Source organism: Ambystoma mexicanum, chromosome 2p (genome assembly GCF_040938575.1).
Source record: "Ambystoma mexicanum isolate Mex_15411 chromosome 2p, UKY_AmexF1_1, whole genome shotgun sequence".
Taxonomy (NCBI): domain Eukaryota; kingdom Metazoa; phylum Chordata; class Amphibia; order Caudata; family Ambystomatidae; genus Ambystoma; species Ambystoma mexicanum.
This window is the reverse complement of record NC_090923.1, coordinates 563,207,059-563,220,277: the sequence shown is the minus strand read 5'-3', so window position 1 is coordinate 563,220,277 and position 13,219 is coordinate 563,207,059. Positions and strand designations below refer to the sequence as shown.

Sequence of the window (13,219 nt, the reverse complement as noted above, 5' to 3'; positions counted from 1 at the left end):
GAACTTAGGTCCTTCAGGTGCTATGATGCTGGCCTCTATGTGTTTCCTGATATCTTCATCAGTCAACTCCTTGGGTCCAAATCCAATTTGACATCAATCTTGATCTTCATTCCTACTGCTTTCTTTGCTGTCTCCTTACACTGTGCGATTATTATCTTGATTATACAGAATCCGAACATCACCATTAGCAATAGTGCTCCAAGGAACTTGAAGATGTTTGCCATCCACTGTGGAATCCATGAGAATATAGACGCAAACCAGCTGTCATCTATAATGTCCTCTGTCTCGTCTTCCATCTAGGTATGCAGGTTCGTTAGTAACGTTATGGCCTCTGTCAAAGTCCCGTTCTCGTCATCATGAGAAGGTGTAAATGTGCAACATGATGACACGATTTTGGCGCAAACTCCTCCTTCATTCGCAGTGATCATGTCGACGACATATCTGTTATACAGGGTCACCAGTCGTATGGCCCTCAGCTCTTCCTTGATAGCATTGAATCCCTTTATGGTGGTGTTAATTGTCTGCAGCAGCTCCCATCTGGTAATCTGTAACCATTTGGCATTGGCCATCATCTGTATCCCAGACATGAAGATAGTTGTAAATATCGAAGCAGTCTGGCTAAACAGTCTATGCTCATATGGAATGGCTTCAAAGGCTTCTATTGATTTTGCTGAAAAGTAGTTTTCTCTTCTGGTCCAATTGAGAAATTCAAGTGCTCTTCTCTTCCTCAAATGGGCATCTACTTTTGAAAATTCTCCAATACTCAGGTCGCTCTAAGAAATTACTAATGCTGGAACATGGATGAGTACCAAGGAACACGTTCCTCGTCAATCCTTGGGCAACTTCATGTAGGCTCGGGACCCACAAGCCCAATATCGATCCATCAGAACAGCTGTCCCTGCTCCCATTCTGGAGACATCAACTGTAGTTTTACAGCCTCTGTTATCTGCCATGTAAATTCTTCCTTCTCTTCGGAAACACAATGTTGCATTCACTAATGGAATCACCATCATTGACCCAGATTCATTTTCTACCCATGTCAGCAGTTTGGCATGTTTCGTCCATGACTTCAAACACCCATTGATCACTCTTTGTACTTCTTGATCATATTCTGTCTTCAATAGATTAGCTGCACAGGACATCTTTCCTGCTTCCCATCCCTTCTTCGATTTTACTTGTCCATAGACCAAACCTTGAGTTTGTTCCCAACATCCAGATGATCCAGCTATCTCTGTTATGTCAGGACATTCCATTCTCTTCATGCCTTTCATGACCACTACTTCCTGCCCATTTGCAGGATACACAAGCATCTTGCTCTCCCATCCTGGTTGCTTCTCCATTTGTGAAGTCTTGATGTAATCGTCTTGGAACAGAAATTACCATTTCGATCTCCATCGCAAAGTAGCCCAATTTCCCTGAAATTGTCCTTGAGTCATACATGCTGCAAGATGAGCGAGGCATCTGGCATCGTGTTCTGGAACTTCTCTGGAAATTAAAGTTTGTGTAGCATTCATGGCATAAGGTATGAGAGCGCAGATGTAGCAACTTTCCTTAGATGTTCTTTCCCCCACATTTTTCATGTGTTGGTACCACATGTTAGTACTCACGTGTGCTATATTGTCTAGATCAAGGTTGTCCACAATGCGGCCCGCCATGCCATTTTATGTGGCCCGCAAGGCCGTATGTTGGACAACGCTTGAGTAAAAAAAAAAAAAAAAAAAAATGAAAAATGAATTTTTTTTTTTAATTTGCCTGTGCGCAAAACTACTCTATTCGGGACACATAAAAGAACAAGACGAATGAGAATTCTGAGCGCACACTCACTCTACTGGACTGCTATCAGCATCATCAGTCACAATATTTTTGGGGGGAGACTTGGAAACATTGGCACAAAAGAAGCTGCCCTTTGCTGGATCACCATCCTTTCACCAGTAAACCCGATTCAATCACCATGGCCCCCTTACAAATCCCAGCCATGCTGTGATTGGCCTGTGGACACATAAATAATCGTATCAATAAACTTTCTCTGCATTTTTTATGGCGAATGCCAATTTCGCCACATTCATTTGGGTCAATCTTATTGCTTTTTTTACCACAAAAACCGGTGACAGAACCCCAGTACCCTCACTTTCTATATACCTTACCCAAAATTACCATCTATATTTTTTTGGTAAAAAAATGCGGCAAGAATGTTTTGTTGAAATTGCCATTCGGCAAAAGTGGGCAATAGCAAATAATCTACACACTCAAAAACAACCTTTCAAAAAATGCTCACCAGAAATGTATAGAAAGGAAACAAAATCCAAATCCAAACAATGGGAACCAAAGTTTTCGTTTGTTAGTGGATTCAGTTTGTTCACAAAATGGATCGGAGTACACTTCGAATAGTTGCTGCAGCTCTGGAGAAAATCCGAGTGGAAGCTGAGAAACGTAACCTTTGCAGTGCTTTTTTTCCTCGTCTCGAGACAAAGAAGAACAGCGGTAGCTCAGTTACGTTTATCTCTAAGCACAGTGCGGATTGATGAAAATGTCCATGCATTATACCAAGTACATCGGACATTATAGATGTGGCCAGTGGGGTATCAAAGCATGGCGAATACCACATGTACAGCACAATATGTTACCCTAGTAGTGCCCCAATAATACACTGCAACCTGCAAATAGGCCTCAGTGGACCACCTGCCAAGGTTTCTGGAAGTTGCTTATGATCTTGATCTTGATCTGTGATCTATGATATGATCTGATATGATAGGTTATTTATAACGCGCTTAATACCCATGCAGTAGTGATCCCAATCATAAAAGTGAAACAGGCAAGCCCAACAGGTATAACTTATTTTCACTCTTTTGGTAGCGCAGTCTGAGGGCAGCCTATACCCTTCAGGAGAGGTGTGAGCTGATACAGTTGCAACAAAAAAATCAATAGTACTATGTTGCCAAAATACCTTAGTTCTTGTCTTTCGGATCTCAGCAGAGTCAGGCTTTTCAGCATCAGATCAGAAGATGGGTGCCTTTGCGCTGGGCTGGGGTCAGTCGGAGAGCAGCAGCGATGGTTCCCAATGATGCAGTTCTGTTTGGCAGTGGTGCTGATTTGCGGGTAGAAAACGCTGGGAACAGTAGGCCGTGCCAAGTGGATGGCACTGGAAGACTCAGTGACCTCTGGGCCCTGACAAGGGAATGCTTGCCTTTGGCGCTGTGCAGGCTCGGCTGACACAACACTGCATATGGTTACGGCAAAGATGTCAAAGCTTCAGCATTGTCATTGAGCAGAACTCTGAGATTCAGGGGTGGTGGAGTGTCGAGCTCCAGGATGATTATGATGGTGTCAATGGGGCCAGCGCTGAGCAGCTACGCTCAGGAGGCCCATGGGCCCGTGTGGGGCCGACAGGCCAGTGGGCAGACTGCAACAGGCCTGCTCGAGCCATCCTGCTATTTATACAAATCTCGGGCCGAGCAGCGCCTGATGGGAGAAAGGAACTGCGCTACAATCTGCTCTTCTGCTGGGTTCTGCCTGCTGGAGCTTCCCACTACACGCGGGACAGGCAGCTCTGCAGACGCTCAGAGCTTCCGGGGATTGGGGGGTTGGGGCTGGGTTAGGGCCTGCCTTCTCACCCTCGCTTAGCGGGGCTTCCCAGAACCGACCCAACCCCTGCCCTCTTGCATGCAACTCATACTTAACTGGCAGGGGAGAATCTGATCTCAAGGGCAGATCTCCCAGGGTGAGGCTTACCCATTGCAGATCGGATCTGCTGACCCCTGCTATGTCCCCAAATGCGGGATACACAACTGCATTATTTCTGGTAGTGGGGGACTGCGTTCGCGTCTCCCCCCGATTTATTGGTGAAAGAAAAGGTAAAGTGTGCACTAGGCCTGCTAGGTTGCATACTTTTAGATTGTGCTCACCTTGCGTTTCTTCAATTAGGTTCACCTTTGGGTGATCGCTTTTCCACATTTTATCTGTTGAATTGAATTATGCTTCTTTCATCACCACAGAAGTAATGTGTATTACAGAGATAAGCTGCCATATGTATTGGGCACACTGCACATGCTCAGGCAGCATCAATCATGCTTTGTACAGGACAATGCTGGCCTAAATTGGAAACAGCCAGCATAGACATGTTGCTACAGAGGCATATTTTGGGTACAACCAGCATGACAATGTGTTACATCAGTAACAGTGCTGTCTTACACTGTGGACAAATTGATCATTAAAATGTGTTGTGTTGTAAAATGTTCTTTTCTGCTGTTGGTGACATGGAATTTTCATGTTCCCCTTTAGAACTGATTGTAAATTTATGGCTTTTTGGTCACCTTTTCTGCTGTAAAATGCACCATTTCAACCCCATATTTGAAAAAGAATTCTTGGGGGGAACCCCCCCAACCCTCCCTAGAACTTTGTAGCTCACTCGCTACGCTCGGTCGACCCCACTATTTCTGAAAAATATTAACACATAGACACTGAAAGAAATTACAAGCAACTAACCTTTGATCACTGCCCATGACACCAAAAACTATCCTTGGGACGGCATGGCTATCACTGCCTGTGATGCTATTGTGTCAAAGGTCACACAATATCGCTTTGGCTTTGTTTCTGCAAGAGATCAAATCTGTTTACTTAGTGTGAGCTGCGTATTTAATAACCGCTATGGCCACTGGGAGTTGTAGTGCTTTAATTAGTCTGTCCAATAAGGATGTGTGCTGCACTGGGGTGACGTCCATACAGAGGTAGCCCCTCCTTTTCCAATGTGCTAAATTCCACTGTAATATGCTAAAGGCTTGTACCCCAATGTAGTTCTCTGTAAGCACTGATGTCACAACTGTCCCATTTGTTTGTGAAAATAAGAAAAACTCCTCAGCATAATTGGGGTTTCCTAAAACAGGAGCCATACAAATTGCTTTTTTCAATTCCTCAAACCCTTTCTTCATTTCCTCAGTCCACTTTATTTTTTACCTTATCCACTTGTGCATTCTTTAAAGCTTGCAAAAGGGGTTTTGTGTACGAACTGTAATCAAACACCCAGGCTCTAACATAGTTGCATAACCCCAAAAACTGCTGCATTTGTTTCACTGTATTTGGTTTCCCGGTTTTCATAATTGCCTCTGCTCTTTCAGGTGTCACCTTTTTTCCCTCATGTGAAATCAACTGCCCTATGTATATCACTTCTTCTTGACAATACTGCTGTTTCTTCTTGTCGACCTTGTCTGCTAGAATAGTCATCAGTTGAATCGAGTCTTGTCTGCACTCATCTTCTGTCATGCTACAAATTAAAATGTGATCTACGTACTGTATCACTGCACTCTTAAGAGCAATATTGCCTAGATCCACCTGTAGGACTCAATGAAAGATCGACGGAGACTCACAGTACCCCAGGGGGAAACAAGTGTGTTTTAGTCAAGTTTGGTGGAACGTAAAGGAAGTCAAATCTTGTGAGTCCTTGTGCAACGGGAACGAGAAAAATGCATTTTTCAAATCGATCACAGTGAAATATCGAGCTTCCACTGGGATACTGCATAGTATCGTCGCCGGGTTAAGAACTAAAGGAAACTCTGCTTCTACAATCTGGTTAATCAGTCTCATGTCTTGTATAAATCACCACGACCCTCCCTTTGATTTTTTGTTAGGATACACGTGGTATTACACAATGATTCTGATGGCACCACAATACCTTGTTTCATCAGTGCTGAAATGGTCTTAAATAGACCCTCATCAGCCTCTTAAGACATGGGGCACTGTCTTGCTCGAGGTAAAATTGCCCCTGGCTTTAGCTTTATCTTAACTTTCCCTTTTCCTTTGAACACACGCATGTCAAAAGGGCCTGTGGTCCATAGAACACTTGGCACCTTTTCCAAGTTTTCCTCAAAAAATGCAGGATTGCCCTCTTCTCTATTCTTATCCAGTATGTGATCCAGTATGAACACTACTTCATCATCTTTTGGATCTTCTCTAAACATGTCATCATCAGTAATGTCAGTCAACCTGTACCCTTCTTCGAGAGCTATTACTGTTCTCCATGGTCTAACCTCATCTTCTATTCCTTCGAGCATCGCCATTTCCCTTCATACTATGGCTGCTTCTAGCTCTATGGGGATAATCTGTCGCCCCGCTTCGTCCATAGGTATCTGTGGTCTAAACAAAAACCCAATAGATATTCGCACCGTTTTACTGACTAAGCCAGGTAGCCATGTCAGTAGAATGCTCACCCCATACAGGAATACCTCTGGCTCTACTGTAACGCCTCGCAGAGCCACTTGCCCTGTGAATGCCAATATATATTTGATTTGCCCATATTTAAATAGTGTATTCCTGGAGTGGAACACACTATCCCTTTGGTCAGTAAATGAAATCGCCATGTTAAGCTTTGTCATCAAATCTCTTCCCAAAATGTTAACTGGTGTCTGTCGTGAGTATAATAAAGGAACAGACATGTCACACTCTCCTATAGAGCCTGATAATTCATCAGTAAAAGGAACTCGACTTGTAGCTCCAGAGAACCCTTGAGCATTCATGGCAATTCCTGACATTGGATATTTTCCCTCTCGTATACATGAACTAGTAGCACCAGTGCCTACTAGAAAAGAAAAAGATTTGCCTCCTATCGTTACATCGACCCTTGGTTCCTCTTGGGGGTTTGGTGTCACAGATAGCATGGAGATATCAAGCCACCCTGTGACACCCTGTGAGCTGTCCTATTATAGGTACAAGCATATCCCCCTACCTGTGAAAGGGATTCCTCCTAACACAGTGCCACCTCCTATTCTAGGTGGCAGTAGCTGTCCCGTCTTTGCATACTGTTGTCTTCATGGGGGCTTGTTGCGACTGCCCTTGTGATGGATTCATATGCACTTGCTCTGGTTGTTGGGCCTGTTGCATTTGCGGCGCTTGTGTCTGATACATTGTGTGATCTTGGGCAAACCCTTCCCTCGTTTTGTATGCTCTAGGGTGGGGGATGAGCTGTCCCCACCTCTTGAGAATTGACCATTCTGCACGTTCCCTTGGCTCCCACATATGCGCGCAATGTGCCCTGTCATCCCACAAGTCCAACATACTGGGGGTGCTCTGTCTTGGTTAAATCCTCCCTACGCATTTTGATTCTCATTCTGTGCATTCTGAAACCCACCTTGATTATTTTGGAATCCACCCCTTCCTCCTCTAAAACTCATACCTGCGCCTGTGGCATGAACCCATATCCTCCTTGGTCTATCAGTCGTTGATTATTCGCTTGCAATGCATCCACTGCTTGCTGCATTCCCAAACCTTCCCTGCTTGTCAATACCTCCCCTTCTATGGCAAATCTTGACAATTTCTTCTGAACTAATTTGGCTTCCTCAATTTTCCTAGCCTCATCTTTCTTCTTATTTTTCTCCTGTAATAGCCAACAGTGATGCACTATTGACAGCTGTATCTCAGGCCACAGTTGTGCTTCCTTTCCCACGTGCTTCTTCATTTGCCTGTGAACTGGCTCAGGCAACCCCTGGCATAAAATGTGGTAAAATAATGCCACTGTTTTTTCCCATGGCTCACGCGTTTCAAGTTGCCATCACTCTTGAACATCCTGAATGTAAGCAAAAGGGTTGTCATCTTCCCTCATTTTACGTGTCATAATTGCACCCATATATGATGTATCGGGATACTGCACCCTGAGATCCCTCCAGACATCTACTCTGCAATTATTAAACAGCGCTCTGTCATGTGCTGTGTTTTGTGCTGTCACACTTGAATACCCTACTCACTTTCATATGTCATCAGCTCTTTCCACTAGAATAGCTGCCAAGAGATCCTTAATGTCCCCTAAGGTCAAAATGTTTCCCCCTGTCATTTTCCCGAACTCATGTGTCCATTTCCCAGCACCCAAAGTCAAGCTCGAGAGCTTGCACTTTAAATTACCCTTGTCCATCTGTGGCCACATGGGATATACTGTGGTCTTTGTCCCCCTTTTTCCAATAAGAGAAACTGTGTAAACCCCAACCCGCAGTAGGCTCTCATTGTTAGCCTATCCATAGCCGGGACAATCATCCCTGACCGTCTCCTCACTGGTATCGATCTTAACCTGCTCACATATGGCAGTGATTCTCCCTTCTCACTAAACGATCTTCCTCGAGGACGCTCTGGATATGGTATAGGATCTGGTGTTCTATCCTTAGGCTTTTCCAGATCTGACCATCTTACTTCTTTATCCAATTGCAGGCTTCCTTCAGGGGAGCACACACTCCCTCCTTCTCCCCCAAGGAAGGATTCTCTTTCCTCATCTGACATTTCTTGTCCGCAAGAAGTGTGACCGTCATCCCCTTCACCCTTGTCCAGGTTCAATTCGCTTAAGGACAATGCTCTATGCTCGTGACTGAGCAGGCTTCCCTCCTCTCTCTGCACTCGAGGCATTAGGGATCGATCATCGCTCCGTCGGGTTTCACACTCATTATGTCGCCTCAACTGTTGATAAACCTTATCACTCCTTTCCCCGATGCTCTATGCCTCAAATCTTTCTTCTTCGAGTACTACTCTAGATGCCCCTGTTGTTGCTTCCTTTATCGGAAGGAACTCTTCAATTCTGTCCCATTATATTGCTGGGCTTGGCCCTACTTGTTCCTTACAAATGACACTGGCATTAGGACCCCACTGCCTCCTTCTTCGTTCTATTTCTTCATCTAATTCTCTTTGTTTTCTCGCCTCCCATCTAATTCTATCTCCCTCTTGTCTTTGTTCTTCCCTTCTTACTCCTGCCCTCCTTTCTTCCTCCTCTCTTCATCTCTGTATTCTTTAGTCCCTTCATTTTTGCACTTCCTCCTCCTCTCTCTTCCGTTCTCCTCTATCCCTGTCTTCCATCTCTCTGTCTATTATCATATTTCTTTGCTCCTCTGCTCTTTATTCATTCTGTTGTTCCTCCTGTGATACATCTGCTCTCGTCACTCCCTGCTCTTTTTTTATGCTCATCTTCTTTCAATCTCTTCTCCCGTTCCTAGTCCCTTCTATCTTGCTCATCCTTATCTTCCTTTTGCCTGACTTCCTCAATACCTTTCCCGTCCAATTTGAGTATTATCCGTCCACCCATCCATTCGTTCTGCATGAGTACTACATCGTCAGCTTTATCCTTCTCTCCTTTCCATCTTTTAAACTCTCTTTCTATCTGTCAATACGTTTGACCGCTCAATCTTCTCTTCCTTGTCTTGCATGATCTTAAAAATGTCTTTTCTCTTATCTTCCTCTGGACTATCGTCACTGCTATAAGCGGGCAGTTCGTATATTGGATTACTATACCCCATCATCGCCTTCAGCTCCTTTAAAGGATACAACCCTACTTCCTCCATGCTATCATCTTTTAGTTCGGGTGAGGTAAGGGGAGCCGAGGGCTCAACGCCTTCCTCTTTTCAGTGACTAAGCATCCACGCCTCAGGTGGCAGATCTTCACTCTCTTCCTGGTACATTTTCCAGAGATCTAGGATCGCTAATCTTTTCTCCAATTTCTTCCCCGGGTATGCAGCATGCAAGTATGTGGTCATATGTTGCAATACCGGTTTTGACAGTGATCCCCCTTATGGCCACGGCATGAACATCTTATCTGCTGTGCCTTTCACCCATTCTGCACTCTGCTGTTTGAGCTTGGGCATGTGCTTTGGTAATGTCTTACATACGTGTATCAGAGGAGACAAGTCTCAATTGACTGTCAATACTTATCAGACTTTACAAAATTCTCTCACCACTTTTCAATACTTTAAAAAAACAAATATGAGCGTGCTCCAGCAATCACCACTCAAGCCTCTACCTTTCTCAAACACCTCGATCTACCTTTGGATTGGTACCAAGCACTTTACTAGATAGTTACTATAGCTCCTTAACCTCGTCTCAATTCCTTCACAACTTTTATCACTTTTTGACACCTCTACCCAACACACAATACATAGACTAGACTACTTTGATCATCTTTTTTCTCCTTGCCTCTATTTAAATACCCTGTCACAGGGTTGAAAATATCTCCTTATGCAAAACTGTTCACACATAGCCTAGTTTACTCCCACTGAAGTGTAAGATGCCTACTTCTGGACTCCCTTGAGCCAGGTCTCTAGGTGCTACTATCACTTCACACAATATTTCCTTTTACTTAAAATGATCACAGCCCCATCCCATTAGTTTGCCATTCCCTTAGTCTACTCACCATTCGTTCGTTAATCGACACAAGGCCTTCGGTATCATCTCCTTCTCCAACCAACCACTTTCGCCTTCCATCCAGAGAGCGCCTGTGGAAACCAGGCAGGGATTTTATTAAAGAGGGACCTTGCCCACCGTTTCAGTCCTTCTTGCAAGATTCTATTTGGCCGCTCTCCACAGGAAACCCTGTGATATTCTGGCTAGATGGCAGGGGATGCCCGATCGTCCGAAAGATCGCGGACAAACTAGTTTGGATCTTTTTGAACCATCCTCTGTTACCACGTGAGCGTTAGAGGCCTTTTGGTAGCATGCATGCATTGGGTGGGATGCAGAATAACTCCAACACCAAATAACAAGCGTTCTCAAAGCATTTCATAAAAAATTACACTTTTATAGAAAAGGATTGTCATATGTGACATCATACTACGTGGCAAACTAAGAAAAACCTAAAAGGGGTTATGATATGCTCAAGGGGAACATCGAAGTATACCGTCTATAAGGGGCTGCCTTGTGATTGGACATCTGTCAGGTGGACCACTTATGCCCCCCTCTAGTGCAAGTCATTCTTCATCATTATTAAGTACACGGTATATGATTGGCTCTCAAACTATAAGGCCCTTCATTCTACAGCCCTTTACAATTGGTTGACATGCTCATGCCAGTCGGGAACATTCAGTTCTCTAGCAGCACATAAGCTCATACCCCAGGTGTCAGGAGGTGGACTTGACTTTACCTCCCCACCCAATTAGCCCCCTGTCTCATCACCCATGCCTTCTACCATGAAGATTGTCTTTGAACTTGGCCCTGCAGTGCATTCTCGGCGCTGGGAATAGAAGGGAGTGTGAGCACATGTTATCATAGTTCTGGAACCACATGCCCAACTCGATTTCCCTCCTTGGCTCACGTGACAGGAGACCACAGTTCGGCCCATTTTGCAGCATTTAATTGTCTTGAATCAATAAAACTTGGCGCTTGTGGTGTTCTTTCTTTGTACCTTAACAAGGGATGATTCAGCATCTCACAGTTACTGCCTTCAAGAATAGATAACCAGGATTGGCTGCTTCATTGTTGAAACCAGGCCAGACAGCCCTTCTCGCTTCTTCCACAATCCCTGCTATTTCTTTGCTGCGACACAGCTTTCGGTCCTTTTTCTCCATTGGTTTGAACTTACTATATTTGTGACACTGATGTCCAGCTTCTATACAATGGCAGCTCCACATGTAGTCTATTCACTAAGTATAGCCAGCTTCTATGATCACATAGTCTATTTGCGTTGCTGCATCTGTACAGTTATTCAACGGCTTACATTTTCTGCAGTGCCCTTCACATGTGCAATCTTCTTTTCGCCTATGAATGTTCACTCAATTCTTTATTTCGTCATGAGGTTCTATAGGGTCCATACATCTTCTTCAGCCTATCATGTCAGTGTGCCACGCTCATCTCTTGTGATGTCACCAGCTCCTCTTTCTCTCATTTTCATATTCCCTCGGGGAGCGCCTCCATTAGATTGTCTTCTCTCCGGGAATAAATTTGAGATGGCTTTCTCAATGGGTACCTTTTCTGAAATATTCGCTGCAGAATGGTCACAGCTGCTGGTGTCAAGCATGGCACGATTTCAGGCTCCCAGCATATAGGTATTAGGGGGGTGGGACTTCCTGCAGAGGCATGTGGCTGCTCCTCTACACTACCAGGATCTGGCACAGGTGACCCTTCAGAAGCGAAGAGAAATGGGAGCCTTGAAGAAAGCTTTACAAGCCAAGCGTGTCAAGTACAAGTGAACCTTCCCCTTGGGCCTTCTTTTTCAGTGGGAGGGTCAACAGCATAGAATCACAACAAGGGAAGAAGGGATTCAGCTATTGCACATCGACAAGAGGGACACTATCCCAAAGACAAATGAAGGACCCAGACTCCCCCAAAGGCACAACACTTGGGAGTGATCACCTACAAAGCAGAACCACAGACTGAACCAGCCCAAGGTTCATATCCCCAGGAACGCCAACTCGAGGGCATCCGGAGCACAGTAACCAGCTAATGGCACATGCAACAGCGGGATAAAAGTACTTTCTGGGTGCTGCAAGTACATAAATAAGGATCTTTGGATGGTCAAATTGGAGTCATGGCAGGGGCTTTAGGATGCCCCACACATTGGCCCTGGTAGTTTTTGCGAGCTGAAGTTGCAGGCTTCTGGCCAAAGGACCATGTAGGTACTTTGGCTCACACCAAAGTGGGAGGGGGGGAAAGAAGGGGGTAAGAAAGGAATAGGGTGTTGAAAATTTGGGGGGTATTAAAGGGAAGTTCGGGGGGAGGCAATGGTGGGGGTGGCCTAAGACGGAGTGGGAGTCTCACAAGCGGCTAAACCGAGGAAGAGTTACTAAAGAGTTTTCAATTCATAATCGCCCATTGTCAGACTTTTTACACTTAATGTATGGGTGCTAAACACCCCAGTAAAAAAAAAGAAACTCGAAAGGCTTCTATCACATAATCAGCCTGATTTAGTGGCTCTACAAGAAACACATATCAAGCAGGGTGACCGGCGTAAACTGAAGGTAAGGCAGTACCCTCTAATTCTGCAAGCGAATGCCTGGGATAAAGTGGCAGGGGTCCTAATTGCTCTCAGGCAGGGACCGACGGTGCAGATACTGTACTCATGGGTAGACAAGGGAGGGAGGTTCCTGTTCCTCATCATACTAACAATAGCATCCATATATCCCCCAGACCTGGGACAGGATGGCTTCCTGAGATCAGTCCTTACAGATCTGGAAACGTTTGGCAGAGGTGAGATGCTGGTAATGGGGAACTTTAACATGGTGTGGGACCCCCAGAAGGATAGAAGCAACAAAAACATATATGGTCATATACCACCATCGCTATCCCTTAAGATGAAAATGGAACACTTTCATTTGCAGGATGTATGACATCACTTTGGGGGTCGGAATCTGGCTTTACCTTTCATTCACATGTACACCACTCCTTCCCTTGAATAGATTTGGTCCTCCATCACACTCTTGGGCAGGATAACACAATAGCACTGTTGGATCATGCCTCTAATTCAAAGACACTACAGCTCCAGCAAAATAAG

At 44.8% G+C, this 13,219-nt stretch overlaps 1 non-coding gene across 1 annotated transcript; it reads left to right on the top strand.

Moving 5' to 3' along the window:
* Positions 1-3,669: 3,669 nt before the first annotated feature.
* LOC138568199 (U1 spliceosomal RNA) lies at positions 3,670-3,831 on the top strand. Its single transcript, XR_011302555.1, has one exon. It is a non-coding gene; the product is annotated as a U1 spliceosomal RNA (small nuclear RNA).
* The last annotated feature ends 9,388 nt before the right edge of the window (positions 3,832-13,219 follow it).